The sequence below is a fragment of the Natrix helvetica genome, assembly GCF_964273705.1.
Source record: "Natrix helvetica genome assembly, chromosome: 10".
NCBI lineage: Eukaryota > Metazoa > Chordata > Lepidosauria > Squamata > Natricidae > Natrix > Natrix helvetica.
In genome coordinates, this window is record NC_138561.1 from 2,529,064 (window position 1) to 2,557,039 (window position 27,976).

At 45.0% G+C, this 27,976-nt stretch overlaps 1 protein-coding gene across 8 annotated transcripts in view; it reads right to left on the reverse strand.

Annotated features, from left to right (window-relative positions):
• Positions 1–27,976, reverse strand: part of CHST8 (carbohydrate sulfotransferase 8) — a 308,323-nt gene that overhangs the window by 132,599 nt on the left and 147,748 nt on the right. The gene's annotated exons all lie outside the window — the stretch shown is intronic.

Genomic DNA, 27,976 nt, shown 5'->3' on the forward strand with positions numbered 1-27,976 from the left:
ACAAGAATAGGAGGTCATTAATACCATCTGTGACAAAATGCATCACCATCACACTTGCAGCTAGGAAGAAGGAAGGCGCAGCTCCCTGGGGGGATGAGTCACGAGGTTTGAGGGCATTTATTTACTTGGAAAGCAACACATTTATTTCAAGGCCTAGCAGAAAGCAGCTTGCTGAATTGTTTATTAATCATCGGCCAATTCTGGCGATGGTAGATGGATTGTTAAGAGTTGCAAGTCAGGAGTCAAACCTCCACAAACAGTCATAAGGGCCTCTGCTCTCTTGCGCAGGGAGCAAGTTCTGCTCTCTTTCTTCTCAAGGGTGGAGATGACTGGAACGCTGTTACCTTCCCACCAAAGGTGGTTCCTATTTTTCTACTTGCGCTTTTTACGTGCTTTCGAACTGCTAGGTTGCCAGAAGCTGGGACAAGTAACGGGAGCTCACCCCGTTACACGGCGCTAGGGATTCGAACCGCCGAAGTGCCGACTTTTGTGATTGACAAGCCCAGCATCTTAGCCACTGAGCCATCACGTCCCAAATAGAAATGGCTGTAGCCACTTCTATTTCCGACAGGGATTCATTAGAAAACTAATAAGGATGAGAAGCATCTTTCCTTGAAGATGCATCTGAGAAGCAAGTTCTGCTGGATGCTTGTGGCTGCCGGGGGGGGGGGGGGATTTCCTTCAGGGTTAATTGCTGTTGCTAAGGAGGGGAGAAGGCAGCCTGAGCAGCCTCAGAGCCCTCCTTCAGGTCCAAAGCACAAAATACGGTATTGTCCTTCTGCAAGCTTCTGTGGGTCAGAAACAGAAGGAACAATCTGAAAAGAACCAAATGAAGGACCAAACTCTTCTGTGGTCCATCCTTGATGTGAGAACGTATTTTGTCATTGCTCAGATAAAAAAAAAACCAACAACTGGGAATAAACAAAGTCCTCGCTTGATTTTCTTTTCTTTGTTCACTGTGACTCTTGAATGCAGCAGAGGATTAGAACAGGGGTGTCAAATTCAAGGCCCGCAGGGTAATTAGATCAGGGCTGCCCTGGAAACAGCGAAGGACCAGCCCGCGGTGCTTCTGGAAGAGAAAACAGGCTCATGAGCTCTGTTTTCGGCTGCCACGGCCTCCTGCAATGGAGTTTGGGAGGGGCGTGTGCTGAAAACAGAACTCGGGAGCCCGTTTTCACTGGCAGAGTACTTGGGCCACCACAGGTTCCCCCGACAGGAGTGACGTCGAGCTGGCCATGCCCGCCTCCCCCCCCTCATTGGATTGAACACAATCCTGATGCGCCCTCAATGAAATTGAGTTTGACATTCCTGGATTAGAAGAAGAAACCAAATTGTTAGAGTGTTTTTACAGTCCTAATACAAAAGACCCTTTCTCTCTCTTTCCTTTGAAGATGCTTGTTATCAGTGGCAACACAGACCAGACTGGCAAGCATACATCATATTCTTAGAAGCACCGAGGATGCTCTGATGATGCCCGGGAAAGAAACAAGCTTGGGTGCCCTTTACACAGTGGCTGATCAATGAGTGAGCCATTTGACCTTTGCAAATGCTGATTAAAAAAAAAAGGCTGATTCTCACCTCCCTCAATCTGTGCTGCAAATTCAGCCTGAAGGACACAGTACTTTCTGTGGTAGCCAGAAGATCAGCCAATAAGAATAGAGCTGGAAGGGACCTTGGAGGTCTTCTAGTCCAGCCCTCTTCTCAAGCAAATGACCCTACACCATTCTAGTCCAATGGCTGTCTAGTCCCTTCTTGAACATCCCTAGTGATGAAGCAACCAACAACTTCTGGTGGCAAGCTGTTCCACTGGTTAATTGTCCTCCCTGTTAGGAAGTTTCTCCTTAATTCCAGGTTGCTTCTCTCTTTGATTAGTTTCCAGCCATTGCTTCTTGTCTTGTCTTCAGGAGCTTTGAAAAATAATTTGACCTCCTCCTCTTTGTGGCAGCCCCTCAAATACTGGAAGATTGCTATCAGGTCATCCCTAGTCCTTCTTTTCTCTAAACTAGCCAAACGCAATTCCTGCAAACATTGAGGGACGTCTGACCCAACTAGGTAATATCATCAAGGCTAGTGTGCAGGGGATTTGTTCCCTCAGAGTGAGGATATACCCTAGATGGGTAATGAAACATCTGCAAATAACCATCAAGCTGAGAACAGCCATGACTCCACAGATCAAATTTTTAAGAGGAACTCTTTATGTATGTATGTATGTATGTATGTATGTATGTATGTATGTACGTACGTACGTACGTATATACTTACTTGCTTACTTACTTACATACATACTTACTTACTTATTTATATCCCACCTTTATTATTTTTACAAATAACTCAAAACAGTGAACATATTCAACACATCTTCCTCCTCCTATTTTCACTACAACAACAACCCTGTGAGGTGAATTGGACTGAGAGAGAGAGTGACTGGCCCAAAGTCACCCAGTGGGAATTGATGGCTAAGGTGGAACTAGAACTCACGGTCCCTGCTTTCTTGTTTGGTGTCTAGTCGGGTGTCACTAGACCCAACCAGCTCTTTTTAAGGGGGAAAGTCCTAAATTAGTGGGCCTCAGCCTTCCTGGGTTTGCAGACCGGAGGGGTGGGATGGGGTGGGGGGAGAGAGGGGATGGTCCCGCACAAGCAGCAGCTGAGCATACAAGTGCAACTTTATTTGTGCAAGCGACAGGAACCTGCGCCCACCACTAAACACAAATGGAGCTTTGCACACATACTTACCTGCCACTTTTGCGACCCAGTTCCGAACAGGCTATGGCCTGGTAGTGGGCTGTGGCCTGGGTGTTTGGGACCCCAGTTCTAAATGGTTTGCATCTACAGTATTCTCCGAGGAACTGCCTGTTTCTATGCCATCTACCAAACTCTAGAGAGGCTATTTTGGTGAATGGAGTAATACAGTATAGCCTTTATTGTCCCTGTACATCATGCATTCAACGAAATTGGTTGAGTAGTGTTTAAGCAACTAGTTAGTTTTGGGATAGAGATGGGCAGATGCCAACAGGCAGGACCAACCGCGCCGGTGGCCCCTGCACAGAATGTTTTTGCTCTAAATTGGCATTCATTGAGGTGGGGTCTTAATTAAATAGGCCCAAGCGTAGCACGATCAAGCAAAATGCTAACACACCACACAGTTAATTCGTTAGGGCTTTTGCGCCCATTTTGACATTTGCGAATAAGAAGGTTTTAAATTCATTCTGCAAGGAACTGTTTCAAGCTCACAATCAAAGCACCCATGAAGGGAGATTTGATGCTTCAATTTCCTTAGTTGGACCTGTTCCTGGCCTAATATTGGAAACCACAGGACTAGTCCTTGTTCTGGGCAGAATCTGATGCTCAGTACGCTGAAACATCGCAGGTGGCGGCCCCTTCCATTTTATTCATTTATTTATAACCAATCCAGGCCTCAATCTTTTAGCTGCCTCTCGAGTCCTCCACTTCCCCATCAGGGCCACACTAGGAATCCTGTCCTTCCCTTGCTCAAAGACATCAGAGGATGGCAAAACACTTTTCAGGACTGTGGGCTTTGTAAATGATAGCATGGTTGTCCTAGCAACATAAATACCCTATGGGGAGCCAAATGGCCCTTTTTAAATAATGCATGGATCCAGAATCTCTGCTGCACACCTGCATGCAAAGAAAAGGGGAGATGACATTAACCAGCTGACTCGGTCTTATTTGTTTTCTTTATTATGAAATTGAAATGCTCCCAATTCCAAGGGGATCCCACCTTCACTCGGGCGAATGCCACCGGAGTCAGGAGGCTTTATACCACCTGGCAAAGTAAACTGGAAAGCAATCAAAAGGGAGGGTCCACAGCATGAGGGTAATAATGGCAAACTTAGATGAAGACATGTGAGTAAGGAAGAGGAGAAAGATATGGGAAACTTTGAGCTTAGAAAGCAGGGCCCAGGGGGTAGAACTGGGAGAGACTTAGATGCTTCTTGTCTGGACGTTCCATCTCAGCAGCACATCTTGGAACATAGAACATAAAATAACCGAATGCACAGGCAGGAGACTCTATACCAGTGATGGCGAACTTATGGCGTGCGTGCCGCAAGTGGCATGCAGAGCCCTGTCTGTGGGCATGCAAGCCGTTGCCCCAGCTCAGCTCCACTGTGCATATGCGCAGGCCTCCCACCGGCCAGCTCCTGCCGCGTGGGGCGCATGCAGGAGTTGCATGCGCATGCGTTGGGAGGGAGCACGCATGAGGGGGGTCACATGTGCATGCGTGGGGCGCTTGTGGGGGTCACGTGTGCATGCGCGGGGAACATGGGGAGCACAGAGGGGTACGTATGTGTGGGGAGCACGGGTCATGGCACACATTGCATTATGGGTGCACATGTACACGCTTTAGGCACACGAAGACAAAAAGGTTAGCCATCAGTGGTCTATACCATTTCAGACAAGTGACTGTTGTCCAGAGTCTTCTTTCAAATCTCCAGTGATGGAGCACCCAGAACTTCTGAAGGCAACTTCTGTTCCACTGGTTAACTGTCCTCCCTGTTTCTCCTTAGTTCTAGGTTGGTTCTCTCCTTGATTAGTTTCCATCTATTGGTTCTTGTCTTGGCTTCTGATGCTTTGGTAAACAGTTAGCCCCCATCATCTTTCTGTCAGCCCCTCAAATACTGGAACATTGCTATCATATGACCCCTAGTTCTTCTTTTCTTGATTGCATCAGCCTTGGCCCCAGGGGAACATGTGTTGCATAGTTGCAAGTTGGCCAGATGTTGTTGCAGCAGGATTTTTAACTTCAGCCAGCATCTGGTAAAGCATTTGGACAAAACTGACATAAACACAGCAATTTTATTTTACTGATTTGGATTCAGGAGTCAGCCTGCCGTGTGAATCCAGCCAAACGAATTCCTTCTCTATTGGCTAGTCCTTCTGTCACTCAGAAAACAAAGTAAAGTGTCACTCAGCATGTGGGAACATCAGCAGGACAGAACCATGGAGAATGGAGGCAGTCGAAAAGAGGAACACCAGTGGTGCTTGATTATTGCATAGGGAGCAAAGAATGGAATGGAGTTGCCTAGAAGGTTGTTTGGCTGGCACATATTCTGAAAAGAATTTCTCCACTCCGTAAGCTTTTGTTACAGATCCTGCTGGGGCTCAAATGTAATTTTTAAAGATTTAAAGCTGCCCCCTCACTTGGTATGCTGGCCCTGTATAGATTCCGAAATCTGTTTGGAACTGCTGGATCTTCTTTTATCCTAATATATCTGGAGGGCAAGTTGGGAAAAGCAGCTTAGTTTGACAGGTCCCCTATAGGTGAGGTTAATGACAGCAAAACGGCAGGTGCAACCAGAGGCGTTGTAACTCACTTAAATAAGGATGGGCTTCAGAGATCTATCTACTGTATTGTCCACCACTGCTGATCCCTCTCTTCTGACCCCGAGATCTTAGATGGAAAGCCCTTTTTTGGTGATAAGTTCATGGAAGAGAAATACCTGGGAGGAAGATGGTTTTGCATCAGTACTGTGGCCCTTCCCACATTCCCCAACTGTGTAGGCAGATGGGCTGTTAGGCCTCCAGGACAGGCTCTTTTTCTTGAGAATGAACTTCGCCTCTTCGTGTACAGTACTCTGGCCACATAGCTGGTATTTCCCATTTCCTGGTCTTAAAATTGAGTGTTTCTGCTTGTTTGAACGGATCTATTTTTAGATGCTTTGTAGGCATCAGCAATTCAGGGGGAATGGATATGGCCCCATTTCTCTGTTTATTGTCTTGTCATTTATACCTCAAGTTCTAGGGACAACATCCATCCAAATAACTCATCTCTTTGTTCAGGTGATTTGCATTTTCCAGCAAATCAAATCATGTTCAACAGCTCCAGACAAAGATAGTTCAGTTCTAATTTTGATCAAAATAGGCTGCTTTCATATGTTTTATTGGGAAGCTCTTTCTCTCTCTCTTGCTCACTCTGCAAAGCCAATTGAGTAAATTACATAATTACTACATTTCCCTAAAAATATGGGTTTATACTAATTGTATTATAGATTCATTTCTTTGGAGGCTTGCCAGGTATGAGATTACGATCCCCCAGGATGCGAACCGCTTGGCACTTGATTGCATGCCTAACACCAAACTGTAGATGCATCAGAAATTTAAACATTTATTATTACTGTTATTAACAAAAGGCAGATGTTGTTTTCTGTTAACTGGGAAAACAGGGAAGGGGTATCCATTTTTTTTTTTACCGGAATACAAATAACCCCTTCCTGGTACTCCTAGCTTTTTAATTGATTGATACATTTTTATTTTGACTTTTGATTACATTTCAAGTATGATTTTCCCCCTTATTTGCAGCCCCCTTATAGAAAGGATAAATGCATATGATGTTCAGGTGGTTTTGATGTCATGCGAGCAAAGTAACAATTATCTACAAGACTCCAAGTGTGTGTGTGTGTGTGTGTGTGTGTGTGTGTGTGTGTTCCATAAAAAATTAGGATTTGCATTCTTAAAAGACTGGTTGAGCCTTGCCAAAACATTAATTCCCCAATGTCTCTTCGACTGCTACTATAATTTCTGCTTTGGAGAGAGGCAAGGTGCAATGGCCAAATTAGTTTACCCAAAGGCAAACTGTGAGAATTCACATACACTTGTTAAGATGGGTGGGGGTGGGGAGAGTTTTCCATGAGTGAAGGAGGAGGATCCCACAGTCGGTCCTGAGAAAGAATTCCTCTACTACAACTTTCTGTGCTCCAGAGCAGCTAACCAGCTTTGGGACCATCTTGATGGCCACTAATGGTCCACATTTGTCTGGTGCCATCTTGATGGCTTCAGTGAACGGAAGTCAGTCTTGAATCTCCTCACAGTCCCTTTTAATGGGTGAGCCTTACTTCACACTGTCACTGCGTTTATTTTGGTTTGCCAGCTGTACCTGCATTTTGAATTATACGATAGACTGAACGGTTTCTTATCTGCAATGATTTACTGCGCAGGTCACACACTCCTTCTTAACTTTCATTTCTGATCTTTTGTTCACCTGCCAAGGGAGCAGGGACGTGCGGTCAGGGGAGGCAGGGGAGGCAGAGCCTCACCTCTCATCATGAAATAATAATATATAATAATAATATCCACGAGGGAGTTTCATATATATAAGACGAAGAGGAGGGAGGAGGAAGAGCGCGCGCGGGGCGGTGCCAGCTGGGCAACCGGCGGAGGCAGGAGGGTTCTCGGAAGCGCCAATAACCTTCCTGCCTCTGCTGTACTTTGCGCGCTCCTCGTGACTGCAATAGACGTCCAGAAGTGGCAGGGGCTTGATGACGTTGCCGCAGCTGCCATGCACGGACAGACGGAGGTAGCCAGAGTGGCGCCGAGGCAGTCCGGCAGACGAGCGACCAAGGATCAGACTGCCTGATCCTCCATCGCTCGCTCGCTCACTCTTTCGTCCACCCGGACCCCTCGGCTCCACTCTGGTTACCTCCGTCCGGCTGCGCCCAGCAGCGACGTCGGCGACATCATCAAGACGAAGTGGCTTGGAGGCGAAGTGCTTTTCAGTGCTTTTCTGTGCGTCTGACATTTAGGTAGATAGCCGGATGTCCTAAACGCCAGACGCACAGAAAAGCACTGAAAAGCAGCTGCTGTTGGGGATCGCGGAGCGCGAGCCAGCGGAGCGCGCTCAGGAAGGTGGGGAATGGGATCACATGTGCTGGAGGCTGAGGCAGCCTCAGCCTCCAGCACACGTGGTCCCATTCCCCGCCTTCCTGATGACGTCACCAGCCTCACCAGCCATAAACCTCACCGCACGTCACTGCAAGGGAGGTAGGCACAGAGCTTAAAATGTGATTAATTCAGTTAGCAAGTTTGTATTTTTACTTTCTTTTATATTAAAATGTTTTTTATTAGCTCATGCCTCGGGTTTATTTTTCGCTTATTTCAAAAGTATGCTACAAGGAAATTCCACGGTCCATACTTCCATAATTCAAGGTGGAATACACACACAATCCTTTCGGCAACTGTGAATACATTCTGCAAAAGTGCAAGGATGTAATTCACTGTGGAAGGAGGACTTTTTCCAAATTCTCAACTTTTTTGCATGAAATTCGGAAAGCAACTCTCTTTCATCAAATGGAACAACAGAGAGAAAGTTCAGGAAAAAAACATCGATCGTGCCGTAATCCAGATAAAAGCTCCAAATTAAAAAGACCAGAATTTCATTAGAAGAGCATTTTTGAAGATTTCACTCTGCAGTGGACTCATACTGTATATTTCACGAAGTGGAACATTATTTTCAAACAAGCCGTTCTCCAAAACAGATTCAGCACAAATACATTTCTTACAACATTCAAAGCAGACTTCTATAATCAAGGCACCGCGTGCTGCTCTTGCCATGAAACTTCTTCTACAAAGAAGTCGAAAGAAAAACAGGGAAGCTGTAATGAGTGAGCTGATCTAGGCACAGCCTGCAAAATTTTGAGCATCCTTAACTAATGTAACTTTCTAGCAGTCACTTCGACAGAATAAAATATTCACAAATATTCTCCCTCAGGCTATAAATTAGGCCTCGTGTTCCTGAGGAGAAAGTGCAAACAAGAGGCTCAAAGACGGATGTAAACCGGGCCTTCCTAAACACGGATCAGTGATCAGCCCTTCCAATTAGTGGTTTTCCAAAATGCAGGGAATAAAATAGATAAAAATATTGAAGTCCAATTCTTGACTGACTTAGATCATTTGACACATTTAGATTTCCTATAACAGTAAACCCCTTCACATATACATTTTAACTATGGAGCTGTACTGTGGAAACATCGTTTTCTTTTCATTTTGCAATTTTCATTTTCAGTGCCACGCGTTCTTTCCTTTTTTCTTTCCTTTTAATTATTTTCATTCTTCTTTTTCAATAGACGTATAATTAATGGAGGCACATTCAGGCAGCTCACATTTGTTTTTCAGATGAATGCACAGACATAGTTTTAATCTCTTGGTAATTAATTTACAAAAAAGGAGAATGGTTAATTCTTCTCTTTGAACACATTACACATTTCTTTTCCTCTCGTATTTTCATCCATCATCATTTAGATTCTGTTCTTCATCCAGAAAGATGCTGAAAGAGGCTAGCAGATCACTAAGGTAGAAGAGAATATTTATAGCTCGGGGTGAGTTGTGGAGTCCCTGCTTTTCTTGCAGATGCTTCATTACCAAACTAGGTAACATCATCATCAGTAGTAAGAGAGTCGGGTTTACTCTCATTTTATATACTAGTGGCTTGTCCTGTCAATGATGGTTGGTGTGGACTTGGTGGTTCCTTGATTGGGGCATTCTTTGCTTCTTGAATGTTAGTCTACTATTAATCTTGGTTTTAGTCTCTTCTCATCTGGATATTGACTGCTGATCACTAAGAATCCAGGTTTCCTTCAGGTGAAGTCCCTGCTGAGTGAGGGAGAGATATTTCAACAGCATACTGGCCAGCTTCACTGGCCATCCAAACCAAATTGGATTGCAAACTATGTTTAAGGGCTCAGCATAAGGTGTGCAAGGACAATTCTACTGAATTCAATAAATCATAGCTAAGCAAACTGTGACTCAGTGTGTCATCAAGTAATGTTCTGAATACATTTGGAAAAAGCTCCGAGAATTTATCACAGGGAATTTGCAGGCTGTAACAACAATGTGATCAAAACAGTGTCTATTTTTTATGGGTACAATTTCAACTTTGTGGCTGCCATCTTGACATTTTTGAGCAGACTTATCTGAAGCGTAGTTCTCATCCCACACCAATTTTCCAAATCCAGACCAGTAAAGTTTGGCCAACACTTATTCCAATATCCCAATGGAGGATGGCTCAGAATAACTACTTTCTGGTGTGCAGTAATAGTGTTGGGTTAACAGTTTGACATGGGTGTCTGCAAAGGGGGTGGGGGGGACATGAGCTGTGAGGCCGTCAAAGGACAAGACATATGAGACAATACCATCATACAATGTACAGTATATACTTGCTCCAGATGGCAAAAGGCAAAAATGTAATAGCTACAATAATAATTATTTGTAAAGTCACCACTGAGGTCATCATTTTGGCATCAATGTTGTTTGTTGTGGATACTACTGCAACTTGGATATAGAAGAATAAAATAGCAATCGGTCAGAGTACAGTGAGATACATTAAGCATCTATCCTGTTTCATCTGCCCCCCCCCCCCACGGAGGTTAATTACCATATTTTTCAGAGTACAAGATGCATCTTTTTCCTCCCCAAAAAAGAGGGTGAAAATCTGGGTGTGTCTTATACGCTGAATACAGCATTTTTGGCCTCCGGAAACCCTGCCCCCTTCACAAAAATGGACGTGCAGAGGGTTTGGGAGGCTTCTAGAGGGCTCCTGGGGGCTGGGGAGAAACCAGTGAAAAACGGGCCAATTTTTGCTGGTTTCCCCCCAGCCACACTCTACAGTGTTTCTCAAACTTGGCGACTTTAAGTCCTGGCTGGGGGATTCTGGGAGTTGAAGTCCACAGGACTTAAAGTCGCCAAGTTTGAGAAACACTGCTCTACAAGCCTCCTAAAGGCTATGCATGCCCTTTTGGGGGGCCAAAAATGGGCCCATTTTTTGCTCGTTTTTGCCCCCCCCCCCCCCAGCCTCCAGGAGCACTTTGCAGGCCCCTCAAACTCTCTGTATGCCCTGTTTTTCACAAGAAATGAGGCGTGCAAAGGGTTTGGGAGCTCTGCAGAGTGCAAAAACTTTTTTAAAACTTATCTCTTCAAAATCTGGTGAGTCTTATACTCCAAAAAATACAAGTCTCAGTGTGTTTGTTTTGTTTCTCAGTGATTATATGGACAGCTGGGCCTGATTCTAGTAGGAATTCATAGGTTTTCCAAAGCCTTTCCAGTAAATCTCTTTGATCTTTGGTCTTCTCTGTTCTCTTTCTTTCCTTCTAAATCTATTAATCTTGCAAAGGATAATTGTTGTTTTTTCTTAACCCATTACCTGCTCAACTTGCACACTGAAAGAATATGAGTTGCTGGTTATCACCTCAAAAGAGCAGCCTTTATGCAGCTGTCCAGTTTTTGCCACCTATAGTACTCTTAGGAATCACCTCCAGACTTGAAAGAAATGTTTCTTTGACTCTTTCTCATTTCCTATGCATACAAGACCAGTGCAGATTTCAAAGAATTGAATATATGAACCATTCAAATGTATGGAAATGGAATGTATGCAACAGATTGGCATCTCTGATCATGGAAATGGGTAGAAATCTATTTACTTTCATACAATATGTGATGTCAAACATTATGATCTAAGAAGAGGTCACATAACTTTGGTTTCCTCGGTGGTTATTAACTAGCCCTAGATTCTCAGAATCAGGCTCAAAAGATTATTTATGTGGATAAGGACAGATTCCTTATTATCTGTCCTTATATTTCTATGTTTAGGAGTCATGCTGTTTGCATACCGGCAAATGCTCACTGGAATTAAAATTGCCAGGAGCAATATCAACCATCTCCAATATGCAGATGATACCATTCTAATGGCAGAAAGGGAAGAGGAACTAAATATATATTGGAGCCTTTTGATGAGGGTAAAAGAAGAGAATGCAAAAGTTGGCTTGAAATTCAACTAGGATCATGGCATCTGGTCCCGTCACTTCCTGGCTAATAGAAGAGGAAGAAATAGAAGTAGTGCCAAATTTTATTTTCTTAGGCTCCCTGATCACTGCGGATGGCAACTGCAGCCACGAAATTAAAAGACGCTTGCTCCCGGGGAGGAAAACTATGGCAAACCTAAACAACATATTAAAAAGCAGAGACATCACCTTGCCAACAAAGTCCGTAGAGTCAAAACTACAGTTTTCCCAGTAGCAATGCAGGGCTGTGAGAGTTGGGACTTTAAGGAAGGCTGAGTGCTGAAGAACTGTTTCTTTCAGATTGAGCTATTGGACTGCAAGGAAATCAAATCAGTCAATCCTAAAGGAAATCAACCATAACTCTGTTTGGAAGATCCTGAAGCTGAAGCTCAAATACTCAAATACTAAAAGACAGAAGGCAAAAAAGGAGAAGGTGAAGCAGAGGAGGAGATGGTTAGAGCAGGGGTGTCCAAACCTGGGAACTTTAAGACTTGTGGGCTTCTGGGGAATTCTGGGAGTTGAAGTCCACAAGTCTTAAAGTTTCCAAGTTTGGACACCCTGGGTTAGAGAATCATGGATGCAATGGGCCTGAGACAGTGGGGTACAGAGGGGCCTGGTGTGCTGTGGTACATGGGGTCACGGGGAGTCAAACACAACTTAGCAACTGAATAATGGCAACAACCCACTCACTATCCAAATCAGTCTGAGGGGACTTTTTATATCAGAGCTGTAGTATCAGATGAAATATAAATATAATGAGATTCATGAAATTGTTTCAGGAGATTGTTTCTTGAAGTATACAAAATGTGGAAGGATGCTAAACTGCCCCCTCACCTCCAAACTGTAAATACAGAATAATTACATTTATCATTTTCAGGGTTAACATGGGGGAGACGATGAAGGAATGTATTTGCAGAACACAGATGGATGAAGGTGATGCAAAAAATGTTTAATACAATAATACAATAGCAGAGTTGGAAGGTCTTCTACTCCAACCCCCTGCCTAGGCAGGAAATTCTATACCGTTTCAGACAAATGGCAATCCAACATCTTCTTAAAAACTTCCAGTGTTGGGGCATTCACAACTTCTGGAGGCAAGTCGTTCCATTGATTCATTGTTCTGTCAGGATGTTTCTCCTCAGTTTTAAGTTGCTTCTCTCCTTGATTAGTTTCCACCCATTGCCTCTTGTTCTACCCTCAGGTGCCTTGGAGAATAGTTTTGACTCCCTCTTCTTTGTGGCAACCCCTGAGATATGGGAAGACTGCTATCATGTCTCCCCTAGTCCTTCTTTCTATTAAACTAGACATACCCAGTTCCTGCAACCGTTCTTCATATGTTTTAGCCTCCAGTTCCCTAATCGTCTTTGTTGCTCTTCTCTTTCTAGAGTCTCCACATCTTTTTTATATCAAGTGCTTGGGGCGGTACCAGTTTGTTCAAGCTGGTACCACCCCAAGCACTTGATGGAACCGGATAGGTTCCAGATGGAACTTGGGCCTTTACCTGTAGCCCTGACCCGCGCTCGGTCGGAGGACCTAGTCGACGCCTGGAATAGGGCGACGGCGGGGGCCTTGGACCGGGTTGCGCCTCTGCGACCTCTCCTACGGCAGCGACCCACCCGGGCTCCCTGGTACACCGGGGAGCTTAGGGTGATGAAGCGCCATAGGAGACGTCTAGAGAGCAGGTGGAGGTCCTCACGCTCCGAATCTGACCGAACACAGGTAAGAGCCTATTTACGGACCTACCTTGTGGCATTGAGAATGGCCAAACGTAGACATTGCGCCGCTCTCATTGCGTCTGCGGATAACCGCCCTGCCGCCCTGTTTAGGGTGATCCGCTCTCTCCTGTCGCAGGGGACGCGGGGGGCACCCTTGCAGGGAAGAGCAGAGGAGTTTGGGGAATATCTGCAGGACAAAGTCGCTCAGATCCGGAGCGGATGCCCCCCCCCCCAGTGGACCGGACGAGCCGTCATCAGTGAGTCTTGTGAGCCCACTCTGGGAGGAGTTTGACTCTGTTGCCCCCGAGGATTTAGACGGGTTGCGTGGACGGCTGCGACCCACCACATGTTCAATGGACCCGTGCCCCTCCTGGTTGGTACTGGCATCCTGGGAGGTGACGCGAGGCTGGCTTCTGGGCCTGGTGAACGCCTCATTGAGTGAGGGTTCCTTACCGACTGCCTTGAAAGAGGCGGTGGTGAGGCCCCTGCTCAAGAGGCCTTCACTTGACCCAACGGAGCTAGCTAATTACCGTCCAGTCTCCAACCTCCCCTTTTTAGCGAAGGTTGTTGAGAATGTGGTGGCGCAGCAATTTCCACGTCGCCTCGACGAATCCGTATATCTAGACCCACGCCAGTCCGGCTTCCGACCCGGGCACAGCACCGAGACAGCCTTGGTCGCGTTGGTGGATGATCTCTGGAGGGCCAGAGATAGAGGTTGCTCCTCTATCCTGGTCCTATTAGACCTCTCAGCGGCTTTTGATACCATCGACCATGGTATCCTATTGCGCCGGCTGGAGGGGATGGGAGTCGGAGGCACCGTTTTACGGTGGTTCGGCTCCTACCTCTCCGGCCAGATGCAATGTGTGTTGACTGGGGGGCAGAGGTCGACCCCGAGGCCACTCTCTTGTGGGGTGCCGCAGGGGTCGGTCCTCTCGCCCCTTTTGTTCAACGCATATGTGAAGCCGCTGGGTGAGATCATCCGTGGTTTTGGGGTTGAGTACCATCTGTACGCTGATGATACTCAGTTGTACATCTCAACCCCAAGCCACCCCAACGAGGCTGTCGAAGTGATGTCCCGGTGTTTGGAAGCCGTCGGGGTCTGGATGGGGGACAACAGACTCAAACTCAACCCCTCCAAGACTGAGTGGCTGTGGCTACCGGCACCTCGGTTCAGCCAGCTGATTCCATCACTGGCCATAGGGGGTGAACAATTGCCCCCTGTGGAACGGGCGCGCAATTTGGGCGTCCTCCTAGATGCCCGGCTGTCAATGGATGATCATGTGGCAGCCGTGGCAAGGGGGGCGTTCCACCAGGTTTGCCTGGTGCGCCAATTGCGCCCCCTTCTGGACCGTGACGCCCTACGCACAGTCACTCATGCACTGGTGACGTCTCGCCTGGACTACTGTAACGCTCTCTACATGGGGCTTCCCTTGGGACGCGCCCGAAGACTGCAGCTAGTCCAGAACGCAGCAGCGCGGGTAGTCATGGGGAGTACTAGGTACTCCCACGTAACACCTCTCCTGCGCGAGCTGCACTGGCTGCCTGTAGTCTTTCGGGTGCGTTTCAAGGTTTTGATCACCATCCTTAAAGCGCTCCATGGCATAAGGGCCTAGTTACCTGCGGGATCGCATCCTCCCACATACATCCCTGCGGCCAATTCGCTCTCACAGGGAGGGCCTTCTCCTGGTGCCGTCCACGAGGCAATGCCAATGGGCGACACCGAGGAGTAGGGCCTTCTCTGTGATGGGCCCAACCCTCTGGAATGACCTCCCCCCTGACATTAGAACCACTACTGACCTCCGCTCCTTCCGACAGAAACTGAAGACACACCTGTTCCGACTGGCTGGTCTGGCATAATTTGTAACGTCTACCTCCTGGCATACACATTCTTACTGGTTTTTAGAGGGATAGTGTTTTAAATTTGATATGATATTGGGATTTTAAATTTTTGTATCGATTTATTTATCTAGCTGTACAGTTTGGCATATTTTATCCTCCTCTTCACATGTATTTATGTAGTTATCACTATGTTTTAATTGTATTTTGATACGGACTGTACACAGCCCCGAGTCCCTTTCGGGAGAGGGGGCGGTATATAAACGCTAATAAATAAATAATAAATAAATAAATATCGTAGTGACCAAAACTGAATGCAGTATTCCAAGTGTGGCTTTACCAAGGCATTATAAAGTGGTATTAACACTTCCCCTGATCTTGATTCTCTCCCTCTGTTGATGCAGCCTAGAACTGTGTTGGCTTTTTTGGCAGCTGCTGCACACGGCTGGCTCATATTTAAATGGTTGTCCACTAGGACTCCAAGATCCCTTTCACAGTTACTACTGTTGAGCAAGGTTTAGATTCATCTAACCAGGGGGCTTAATGTTTTAATGTGCTTAGATTCTTTTAGATAATTTCTGAGCACAACTTCATGTTCACTTTTTAAGAGCAAGGGGAAATGCTATAAAAGATCAGAGAACCAGAATAAACTTTCATCCATTTAGTAATTGAGGATGAAATAAAGAAGAGATTATGGTATCATTTTCAAAGGAAGAAAAATCTAAAGAGTTGTAGCATTTTTTGGTAATAAGAATAATGCTATAAAAAAGAAAATGGATTTTGTTTGGTTACAGGATTGCGAACAAAGGAGTATAAATTTATTTATATAATATATAGGCTTACTTATAATGCTTGTACCTAAACATGCACATAAATTGGATTACTTGTTTATAGATTATCTCCTAATGAGGTTACACATTTGGAAAGCAGTTATTTTGTAGGAAAAAACAAACGTTTTAGTTCTCTAACAAGACAAGCTAAGGCGTCTTAATGCAAATCAGATTTTTTTTACAGAGATTTCTTAAGAGTCCTATGAAGTTTTGGCTTCAGAAATGGACACTGTTTGATTCTCATGTAAGTTCTTACACATTTATAAACTCATTGGGATCCAAAATGCTAGTTTTCTATTACCTTCTTCTAGTCTTTTGAACCTTGTGCAATTTTGTTGATGAATCAATGGACTGGCTTAGTTGACATGAAGCTGGAACAATCTCTACACCAACTGAAACAAGATGTTCCCTTTCACTTGTGGTCTTCCGTGGAGCCTGTTTCATGGCACTCCTGTCATATCAGAGGGAAGGGAGGAATAGAGTAATTTGCAGAGCAGGGAGCAAATACCTTTTGAAACTCCCCTTCAAATGTGTGGGCAGAGAGACAGGATGGAGAATTTCTCTGCAGGAGAAATTCACCCAACCTTTCTTGGGATCTCGAATGGTGACTTTTTTGAAGACTGTGAAGGAAGCAGCCTACCAGATCTAAAGGGAAGAGTGTTCTACCCAAAAGAATTTCACCTTTTCTGAGAAACATTGTAAGAGAGCTTTCTTTCACTTCACCTTCCACAAAGTGCCCCTTTAAAGCCACCGATGCCCATCCTTTTCTAAGCAATGGAGAAGAGAAGTTGCATTTAGTTGGTTTGTCCAAAATGGATTTCCAGGGATCAGGCAGGCAGCTCACCATGGGTAACTCACCACAGCCAACTTGCCATGGGAAAACTTGCCATGGGAAAACTTGCCATGGGAAAACTTGCCATGGGAAAACTTGCCATGGCCAACTCACTGTGGCACAAAAGTTACACTGATATTGAAGAAATAGTTGAAAAGAATGATTAAAGAAGAGTGCTAAAGGAAGGACAAAATGAAATGTGAATAACAAAAATTAAAATATTTTGAAAATTATTTTAAATAATTAAAGAGAATGTTTGAACTGTCCTACAGCAAGTTATCTTGTGGTGAGCTGGCCATGGAGAGTTGTCCCATTCCGGGATCTGCAGCCAATGTCTGGCTAAGAGAAGCACCAGATTAACAGATGAACAGAGTTGGAAGGGATCTTGTAGGTCATCTAGTCCAACCCATGGCCCAAGCAGGAGACCCTACACCATTTCTGACATATGGCAGTCCAGTCTCTTCTTGAAAGCCTCCAGTGATGAAGCTCCCACAACTTCCAAAGGCAACTTCTGTTCCATGGGTTGATTCTTCTCACTGTCGGAAAATTCCTCCTCACTTCCAGGTTCAATCTCTCCTTGATCTCTCCTTAATCAGATCCTTCTCTTTAACAGGTTAACAGAGTTGGAAGGGACCTTATAGGTCATCTAGTCCAACCCTCTCCCCAAGAGACCCTACACCATTTCTGACAAATGGCTGTCCAGTCTCTTCTTGAAAGCCTCCAGTGATGAAGCTCCCACAACTTCCAAAGGCAACTTCTGTTCCATGGGTTGATTGTTCTCACTGTCAGAAAATTCATCCTTATTTCCAGGTTGAATCTCTCCTTGCTCAGTTTCCATCCATTCTTCCTTGTCTGGCCTTCTTCATGACTCTTGTAAACCAACCAGTTCAATTCCATATTCTAGCCTGCAGGCATAACCAGAGGAGCTGCACTGGCCAGGATCTGGTTAAACCTGTTCAGCTGCAGCCCCCTTGCTCTCCCATTTGGGGTGTGTGTGTGTGTGTCAAAAATTGGAATAATTTGAGCAGCTTTTAAAAAAACTTTCTAAGCTCTTGATTTGACAATGCTTTCCAAGTATTTTTGGATTCCTTCAGCCCCACATGGCATTCACAGCAACTTGTCCTAAATTGCTAGAGATTAACTGTCTCCTATCTGTCAATGTATTTGAAGAAAAATAGAATTAATAACCTTCCTGCTTTTCAAAGTAAGAGGATAAAGCTTGAACCTACTCTAGCAAAAGAAGAAAAAAGGTGCGGTCAAGTTCTGAGGCTCCAGAAGGGTTCATCCCCCCCAGAACCAGGTGTGCCATAAGGCAAAAGGAAGAAGGAACGGTACAAAGGGAGGAAACTAATTTGGTTGATGGAGATCAGATTTAATCTCCTTCAAATCCTTGATTCCACTTGGATGTGAATTCAGTTTGATGATTTAAACCAATTCAGGAAATTGTGCCCACTGGATTTAATCCAATCTTCCAAATCAGTTTGGAAAAGGCCTACAGTTCCGTCCAGCAATCCAATCTCATGGAATCTGGGAACTGAGTATTTGCACAGCCGAAAATGTTTAGATGTTTAGATGTTAGGCTCAGTTCCAGCAACGGCTTTGCATTTCAGTGCGTTGAGACCATGGTGGCTTTACAGTCAAACCAGAATTGCAGAGCTGTGGAAGAAATGAGTATCTTTGATGACTTCCAGAAATTTCAAAGGCTTTGTGTTGATGCTAAAATATGCAGCCACCCAAGAGAAGAACCATCTTCTTAGTTCGCTGCAAATGCTTTCCTCCCCTTCTCCCCCTTTTTTTAAGTGGGGAGAGAAAAACAAGCTGGTAGCTTAGAGTGGTGTTATCCTGGGGGAAGCCAGAGGCAAATCTCTCCCTTACTGGATGGAGTTCTCAGCTATCGCTCCATCAACATAAGCAGGGATATTATTCAATTTTATAAAATACTGGGTTCTAGAAAACGTTCTATCATTCTGTGCCAGGGCAAAGGGAGAGAACAAATTAGAAACAACACAAGCAAAGATATATATTTTTTTACAAAAATCAGTCCTGCAGCAGACACATCACCAAAAGGGGGATGATTTCAAAACTGCATCCCAAAAAACCATTAATAATCAGTAAAGATAGTCCTCAACTTACGACCACAATTGAGCTCAAAATTTCTGTTGCTAAGTGGGGATGTATCACCCAAGTGGTTATGGCTGTGATTTTTTTTAAAATGATCCAGTTGTGAGAGCCAGGATAGAGGGAAGAGTGTTTATTTTGTTAGATATATTCCTATTGATATATCCAGTTAATCCCAGTTCTTTTATCAACTAAGGAAGTAAACTGCACCCCCTCCATACTTTCTGTACATAATTCTATTTCATCCAGCTGGGTGTCAACGATCAGCTCAAAGTTACTCAAACAGCTTTTATCCCTGGTAATGGAAACTCCTAATCTGAATTCACTACTTGGGCATTGCTTCCTTTAAGGGAGTCAAAGTTGTGTAGCGGTTACACAACTTTGACTCCCTTAAAGGAAGCAATGCCTAGACCTAAAAGAATAGAATAGCCTGAACTGATTTCCCCAGTTTCAACCCACTAATTTGGCACTGGCCCTTTTGCAATGGAAAGCGTTCAATATCTACTTTAGATCCAAGTTATGATGCGTAAATATATTGTCCTGTTCTTCTTCTATCACTTCCATTCAATTTTAAGAGACTTTACTTTTTCAGTTCCTTTCGCAGAAGAACTTTCTCGCAGAAGAGTGGCATTTCTGCACTTCTTCAGCCACAAGGTGGTCAAAGGGTCTGTGTGAAGTACCCTGTCTTCCACTATGTCTTTCTGGAGATCTGCATCCTTGCTGGCTTCCCAAACTTCCTTTGAACCCCAAGGGAAGATCTCGGGTCAGGCCTCCTCCCTGGTCTTCTAGAGAGGTTCAGGCCAGCTCATCTGTAGCTCCAAAGGATAGAAATAAGGAAGGCCATCACTCTGCTACTCTGTCTTGGATTCTCAATGGCCAGGCTGCCATTGAATCAAAGGCTCTCATCTTGGTGTGAGACCAAAAGATAACCTCCTCCTGGGCTGGGCTATTCAGGCATTGTTGTTGTCAGTTGTCCCAACTTGGTCAGTTAGGAAAAGAAGACTCTGGAAGCCATTGTTAAGAAAAGTACACTTTACCAAAGCCAAGTGGTTACAGCAGGGGTGTCCAAACTTGGGAACTTTAAGACTTGTGGACTTCAACTCCCAGAATTCCCCAGCCAGCTGGCTGGGGAATTCTGGGAGTTGAAGTCCACAAGTCTTAAAGTTCCCAAGTTTGGGCACTCCTGGGTTACAGGGTAGCAAAACCAAATCTGAACTTTCGTGCCCAAAGCATCCGGTTAACTCCTCCCTTATCCCCACCTTTCCCCTGGTTATCTCCAACTTGTCCAATTACTATCACAGTTCCGAGCAATGAACCCGATTCAATCAGGACTCAGAAGCTCCATTCAGGTTTGAAAGACCTTTTATTGAGTACATCACATTGGCACTTAGAAAGCTGAAGCTAGCTCTGAGTATTTCCCATGCTTCAGAGTAATAAAAAGAATAGAAACTTCCCATCCCCTCAGGTATCCTGGGTCAAGTTAATCAATCAATCCAGTAGTAGCTTCCCCCTTAGTCTCAGCAGATGTTCGTTGCCATCACCTTGGTTCTCACACCCTGCTTCTTGTCGATGTTTTGCCTAGCGGATTAGGGCACCACATTCCAGTCCATTCTAACTCCGCCCTCCCCCCAACAAGCGGCAACTAAGAAACGAAGCAAAAGTAAACATGGCTTCGGCCAAAGTCCTTGCAAAATTGACAATTTCATTCAAACAAATTGTTTTGGTAACAGTCCCTGGCTTGAGGCAGTGGTGAAATTCATTTTTTTTTTACTACCGGTTCTGTGGGCGTGGCTTGGTGGGCATGGCGTGGCATGGCGGGCGTGGCAGGGGAAGGCTACTGCAAAATCCCCATTCCCTCCCCATTCTGGGGCCAGCCAGAGGTAGCATTTTCCGGTTCTCTGAACTATTCAAATTTTCCGCTACCAGTTCTCCAAACTGCTCAAAATTTCTGCTACTGGTTCTCCAGAACCTAACAGAACTTGGAGGGCTGGAGGGTGTTGCCTTCCATGGTGTGACCTTGGAATGGTTGGTGGCTCTTACGGCATTGCACAAAGAGTAGTTGTGATTCCCCCTATCCCAGCTTCCCCCTTACCTCCCCACAGCTCCTACCCCCTATTGCGTATGAGAGACTGGCATCTGGCAAAGCATGGCTGGGGCAGCAGGATGGCACTCCTGACAGATGTCCTGCTGATGCAAAAGCAGATTTACAAGTGTGCCTGCCCTTTGCTTCCCCCAAATATATAGGGCTCCTGCTTTACATGCTGGACATCGGAAAGATGTGGATCAATGACAGCACGAAACTCCCACTCCCCACTGCAAAGGGCAATCCAGGATCCAAAGGGGAATCTGTTGAGGAGGTCAACCCAAAATATATCCACTTCCTTAAAATATATTGAGGCTCCATTGTAAGGCTAAAGGGGGATAATGTCAGAATAAATATGATATATGCAATATAACTGATAGAGGTCCATATTTCTTTGTTTATGGTCTGGTGGCAAATAAAATACCTTTCCTTTTTACTTTTCCATACTGAAAAAAAAGACATGAAAAGGGAACAAAAACAATGTAAGTGCCAGATTCTTCCCTCCACTCCACTCCCACAAAGAGTTATCTCTGCAATAACAGGGATCAACTTTTCTGCCATACTGACCCCAACATGAAGCCCTTCCCTTGAGAGGAAACTGATGAAGCTTTGCAGGGTTCACTTCTGCTCTTAATCTTGGGTTATGAACTAAACCCAAAGCCCAGGGTTGTGCAGGGAGATGCTCACAAACTTTCTTCTCAGCCCAAGTTTCATGGAAAACTTGGCACAAAGTCAAAGTGCAAAGTCAGTCTGGAAAATGTTCTGGATGAACGTCACATGCCAGGAGTGTTTGTAAAGAAGAAGTTAAAAAGTCAAGATGGCCATCACAGTCATGTGATTAGGCTGTCAATTCTGAAACAAACCTAGCTGAAGACATCTTTTGCTGCCTCATAGTTGCCACGAACTCTGAGAGGGGGAAGGAGGGAGAAGTAGATGTACAGGCTACCAGTCAAAACAAAAGGTTTTCTCGTGGGAACCAAGGTCATGCCAACAGGTGGCAGTTGAAGGAGGAGAGGAGTGGCCAAGCAGCCTGCCAGCTACTTTCATTTGACAATGTAACCGGGGACATATGAGGAAGGAATTATTTGAGGAAAAACCACAGGAACTTTTAGAGTTTGTTTTCACTAGCTGTGCTGATATGGTGTGTCCAATAAACATGTTCTTTGAGGAATCTACCTGCCTCAGAGTTCTGCTTTTGGCAGTTCCATTACTTGGAACACTGACATATATAGCCTCACTCTTTGATTATGTTCAAGCCAATATGGATGATGGTTTCACTCAAGATTGATTCAGAGGCTGAAATTCCACGTGTTAAACCCCCAAAGTCCCCAAGCCCCATGTTGCCCTTGTTTCATTTGTTGGATGTGTGCAGCCTGCGACTGGTGACAGCATCACACCATATTGTATTATGGCAGGTTTCAAGTTTATTCTCCATGCGTTTCCCTTTGGGGATAATATTAGATTCGGAGTGGCACGACTTAAGTCACCAGTCTCTGACTAATGGACCTTCGGCTGGATGAAAATAGCTCTCTTAGATCACACCAAGCACCCTTTCTGATTATGCAAAATCAGTGTATCACTTTCCTTTTTAAGCACACTTACACGCCTCCATTTGTCACAGGAAGAGCAGCTGAGCAATGCTACAGACAATCTGCTCCCCATCTCCATCTCAGGGCCCCGCCAGGATTTGGTTGGGAGGCAGGGAAGAGACAGAAGGGGCAGAGTAGTGTTGCCAAGGGGCAACCTAGAAAGCACATGGAAAGAGGGAGGATTTAAAAAAACAACAACCCAAAGTTATTTCAGTGCTTCCACAGGAACAATACCTGCTTGGGGTCTAGGATATTCAGGCTCCTACCCTTGGCTGTGCCTTCTTCTCCTCTAGCCACCCGCCTCTGCCCATTTACAACTAGATTTCCTTCTCCACTGGCCCTCTCCCAGCCATTTGTCCTGACCAATGGGCCTCTGGCCCTCCACCCCGCGCCCTTCAGTCTGGCCCATTCACCGAGACACTGTTTGTCCCTGGCCTTTGGCCACACAGGGCAGTTAGCCGCCAGCTGCTTCCCACTGGGGTGAAGCTGTGACAGCAATTTTCTACTATTCCACAGATCTGCAGTTGCCCAGCTCTGCAAAGAGAAATAAGGTTTTTCACCCTTAGATGTGCAGGGTTCCAGATATTCATCTCAATCAGGAAACGCAATGAGTTAGAGCCTTTTTCTGAACAGGGTGCCTCAGAATGCCAAACCAATCCACGGTAAGCTGAGTTATTCTGACACCAACGGCCAATTCTCCTCATCTTTTTTCATATTCATGTATAACTCATCCATCTTGCATTAAAATACTAGAAGGTACATTCAGTTAATCCTTCGCTTTTCACAAGACTGTAAACCAATCCCAGGTGGGCTCCTGCCTTCCTTTGCCTCATGGTGTGGCAGACTCAGAAGAGGAACTGAATGTAATCCTCAATCTAATAACCATTTAATATGGCACGACACACTTTTATCCAACCAGTCCATAAATCCCATTTATTTATCAAACGTACATGACCAAAAATGACTTTCAGGTTGCAAAAGGAAAGCTGGTTTGTGTTGCAAGCACATTTCTAAAAATCCCAACCAGGGCAGAGAAAAATTTCAGATAATTTAGGAGCCGCGGTGATGCAGTGGTTAGAATGCAGTATGTCAGGCTAATTCTGCCGACTGCTGGGAGTTTGATTCTGACCGGCTCAAGGCTTCTTCCACCCTTCCAAGGTTGGTAAAATGAGGACTCAAAATGCTGACTTTGTAAACCACTTAGAGAGGGCTGTAAAGCCCTATGAAGCAGTATATAAGTCTAAGTATTACTGCTATTGCTAATGACTGGACACTCCTGACTAAAAACTGACGACCTCTTTTGTGATTTATGGTCTACAGCAGGGGTGTCCAAACTTGGGAACTTTAAGACTTGTGGACTTCAATTCCCAGAATTCCCCAGCCAGCATGGCTGGCTGGGGAATTCTGGGAGTTGAAGTCCACAAGTCTTAAAGTTCCCAAGTTTGGACACCCCTGGTCTACAGGATTGCCTTCAACCTCCATTTTTACAAAGCCCACTGGATTATATCATGGTCAAGGGAGGGCCCATCAGCCAATGGCAATAGCATAGTTCAGTGATGGCGAACCTTTTTTGGCTCGCGTGCCACAAGTGGGGGGAGCGCAGGGGGGTTGTGTGCAGGCGTGCCGCACCCATAATGCAACGCGCGACCTCCCCAGTGCGCATGCGTGCACAACGCACGACCCCCCCATTTTTACATGCTTTTTTTCGCCCTCCCCAGGCTCCAGGAGCTTTATAGGAGCCTGGGGAGGGCGAAAAGAGCCTCCCCCGCCGCCCCCGGAGGCTTCAGGGACCGTCCGGAGGCTTCCCTGAAGCCTTCAGAGCGCTTAAAACGACCCTCCGAGCAACCCGGAAGTCACTTCCAGTTTGCTCGGAGAGTGGCTTTAAGCGTTCCGAAGGCTTCAGGGAAGCCTCCGGACGGTCCCTGAAGCCTCCGGGGGCGGCGGGGGAGGCTCTTTTCGCCCTCCCCAGGCTCCTATAAAGCCTCTGGAGCCTGGGGAAGGCGAAAAATAGCTTTTAAAAAGGTGAACTCAGCTGGCCAGCGCGCGCATGCACGCTGGCCAGCTGACAGGGCAGCGCCTCGCATGCCCTGACAAATGGCTCCGCGTGCCACTTGTGGCACACGTGCCATAGGTTCGCCATCACTGGCATAGTTGCTCACCAGTTTTCAGCAGAAAACAAAAGAAACAATAGACATTTAAGGTGCCTTTCCTGAACAGACACCCAATGCTTCTCAGAGCCATTTATCCAACTTTCCGAGTTCGCACAACATCCTGAATCATAAAATAAAAACACTGGCTGGCTCTGTACACATTCTAGAGTAAAGAACTTTGGCATTTTCTGGCTCATTGAACCGAATGATAGAGCCTAGTAACCAAGAAAGCTGGAAAACTGTTGACGCCATCCACTTACATGATATAACGATGCCATTGCCCATGCATTACCCACTTCTGCCGAAGGATATATTAAAGAGCAAGAGGGGCAGAGAGTCAGTAGCTGAACTGTTTGCCAGAACTGCAGTACGGCCAGTCAGGCAGCCTGGAGAGAAGTGGCAGAGAACAGATGAGGATGCTCCAAGAACATCCCGTAGAGCACTGCTTCTCAGCTTGACAACTTTAAGATATGTGGGTGGCTGGGGAATTCTGGGAATTGAAGTCCAGACATCTTAAAGTTGCCGTGGTTGAAAAATACTGCCTGGAGGGAAGGGAGGGAAGGGAGGGAAGGGAGGGAGAAAGACAATAACTCTGAGGCAGAGAAGTAACCCTAGCAAGAGACATATATTTACAAGTAGAAAACATTCTTCTAGGCTAAATAACACAACTCTTAGGCTATCATTGTCCGCAGAATTCAGAACAAAACTTGTTTCTAGACTTACAGACATTTATCATTGAGTAAGCATGGATTGGGCCAAATAATTGTTGTGTGAGAGAGAAGCAACCTGGAAAACTTCCTAACAGTGAGAACAATTAATCAGTGGAACAGAAGTTGCCTCCAGAAATCGTGGGCGCTCCATCACTGGAGGCTTTTAAGAAGAGAGTAGACAGTCACTTATTTGAAACGGTATAGGTTCTCCTGCTTGAGCAGGGGGCTGGACTAGAAGACCTCCAAGATCCCTTCCATCTCATTCCATTCCATTTCTCCACCTGGGGGAGGACGGAAGGCCCCAGCTCTGCCTCCGTCTCTGATGCTGTTTCCTTATCAGAGCCTTCCAAAGGCTCTGAAGCTGACCCAGGCTACCCCTCCTCCTCCTCCTCCTCCTCCTCCTCCTCCTCCTCCTCCTCCTCCTCCTCCACCTCCTCGTCTGACTCTGCTGCTAGCTCTGCTGGCAAATGACGGGCCACAACAGGATGACCCCTCAAAGTGCAACAGACTTCACCACTGCAGCCCTATGGCCAATTTGAACATCCTTCTTTGGAGGAGAAACAGAGGACAACAACCATTTGAAGTTACAATAGCACTGAAAAAAAGTGACTTATGACCGGTCCTCGCACTTATACCATCACAATATCCCAAGGTCACATGATCACAATTGAGGGACTTGGCAAATGACAGGTATATATGATAGCTGCAGTGTCCCTGGGACATGTGATTGACATTTGTGACTCTCCCAACTGGCTTCCAACAAGCAGCCAAAGAGGGAAGCGAGATTTGTTTAATGACCACATGACTGACCGAACAAGTGGCTTCGCTTAACAACTATGAGAAGAAAAATGTCATAAAACTGGGCATGACTCACTTAAGAACCGCCTTGTTTAGTAGTGGATATTCTTGTTTTAAGGATGACCTGTACTATGTATTTGCCTATAGAATGCTGCCTATATTTATTTTGAGAAGGATTTTGGTGATGCAATCACAAATTACACATTTGAATACATTTAACTCCCATTAACTTGGTCTAACAAAAAATTAATAACCTGTTTGGAAAAGAGAAGCAAAGTATCCGAACACTGGAATGAAAGCTGAGTGTAACAGATGATTTACCAGCTACCAAGAAGCTTCTGGATGGTACAGAATAACAAATAGATAAATACTATTGTTATATGTATACTGAGAGCATTTGCACCAGAGACAAATCCCTTGTGTGTCCAATCACACTTGCCAATGAAGAATTCCATTCCATTCCATTCAATTCCATTCTATTCTGTTCTGTTCTACTTTATTCACATGACTTTTATTGGACCCAAAGATCTAGAAGGATCTGACCCAGATGGAAATTCAATTACTTTGAGGAAAGATAAGTAAATTTGAATAGGAGGGGGACATTAGGAGACCTGTAGAAAGTTACTACATCCAGAGTCTTCTCTAGAAGAGACAGGATATTTTATGCAATTAACCTAAGAACTGTTATCTGCATGATACAAATATGTGCTTCCTTCTCTCAAAAACTAGTTCCAGAGTCCTTTCTGCTTTTGGAAAAGAGAAGGGCAGCTAGTCAGACTATCACAGTACCATAATAATCTGGGAAGTTTATCCCAGGAATAATGGGAACAAGGACTACTGACAACCAGGAGAGTCAAATTAGCTGGCATGCTTTATAGATCTCTGCTTCAGAACAAATGCTAAAGAAAGCAAAAATGCCAACAAGGACCAAAGGAGACAGCATAGGAAAGAGCCTAAGTGGGCTGTGGTATAATTTAAAAAATTTACATAATATAATTTCATAATTGAAAAGGGCTTTTTTCTAATGTGCCGAATATTCATTCATCATTCATTCAATTTTGAGGCTGCCTGACCCCAAATGACTAGGGGGAGGTGGTTACATTTTAAAAAGCAAAAGCAATTTAAAAAGAATAAAATAATAACTACTCAGAACACAGACTCTAAATTATAATGTACAGCTACGTATTGGGGCTTCCTGATCTTGCTCCTGTCAAAGATATTTGGGCTCTGGTTCCATCCACAAAAAAAAAACCTCAATTCTGCCCAATAATGGGTGTGGGTTTTTTTTTTTTTTTGGTACCAGCATCCAGTAAATCGACTTTTCCCGAATAAGCAAGCAGTAAGATTGGCAAGAAGAATTGGAAAATTTATGCACATAACTCTGGAAACGAGAAGCAACCCCCTCCCCTCTTCTGAATATGAAGAAATTAGCAGATGATGTATTTGATGTACAGAATGGAGCTAGGAGCTCATTTATAACCTTCCTTTTCTCTGTATTACTATTTCCAAAAGCCGCACATCAAAGAGAAAAAGGAGGGATGGGAAATATGAGCAAGAAGAGTGAAGAACTGGGCAACAGCAGCTGTAATTATCCTTTTCCACAAGGTAAATAGCAATTTTCCATTCAATTAATGGCTACAATTTTCTTTAATAACTTACATGGATGGTCAAACGATTAAAACACCAAAGAATGGCTTGTGTCACTTTTTTTTAATAAAAAGAAAAAAATATTTAGCTACAGCTCAAAC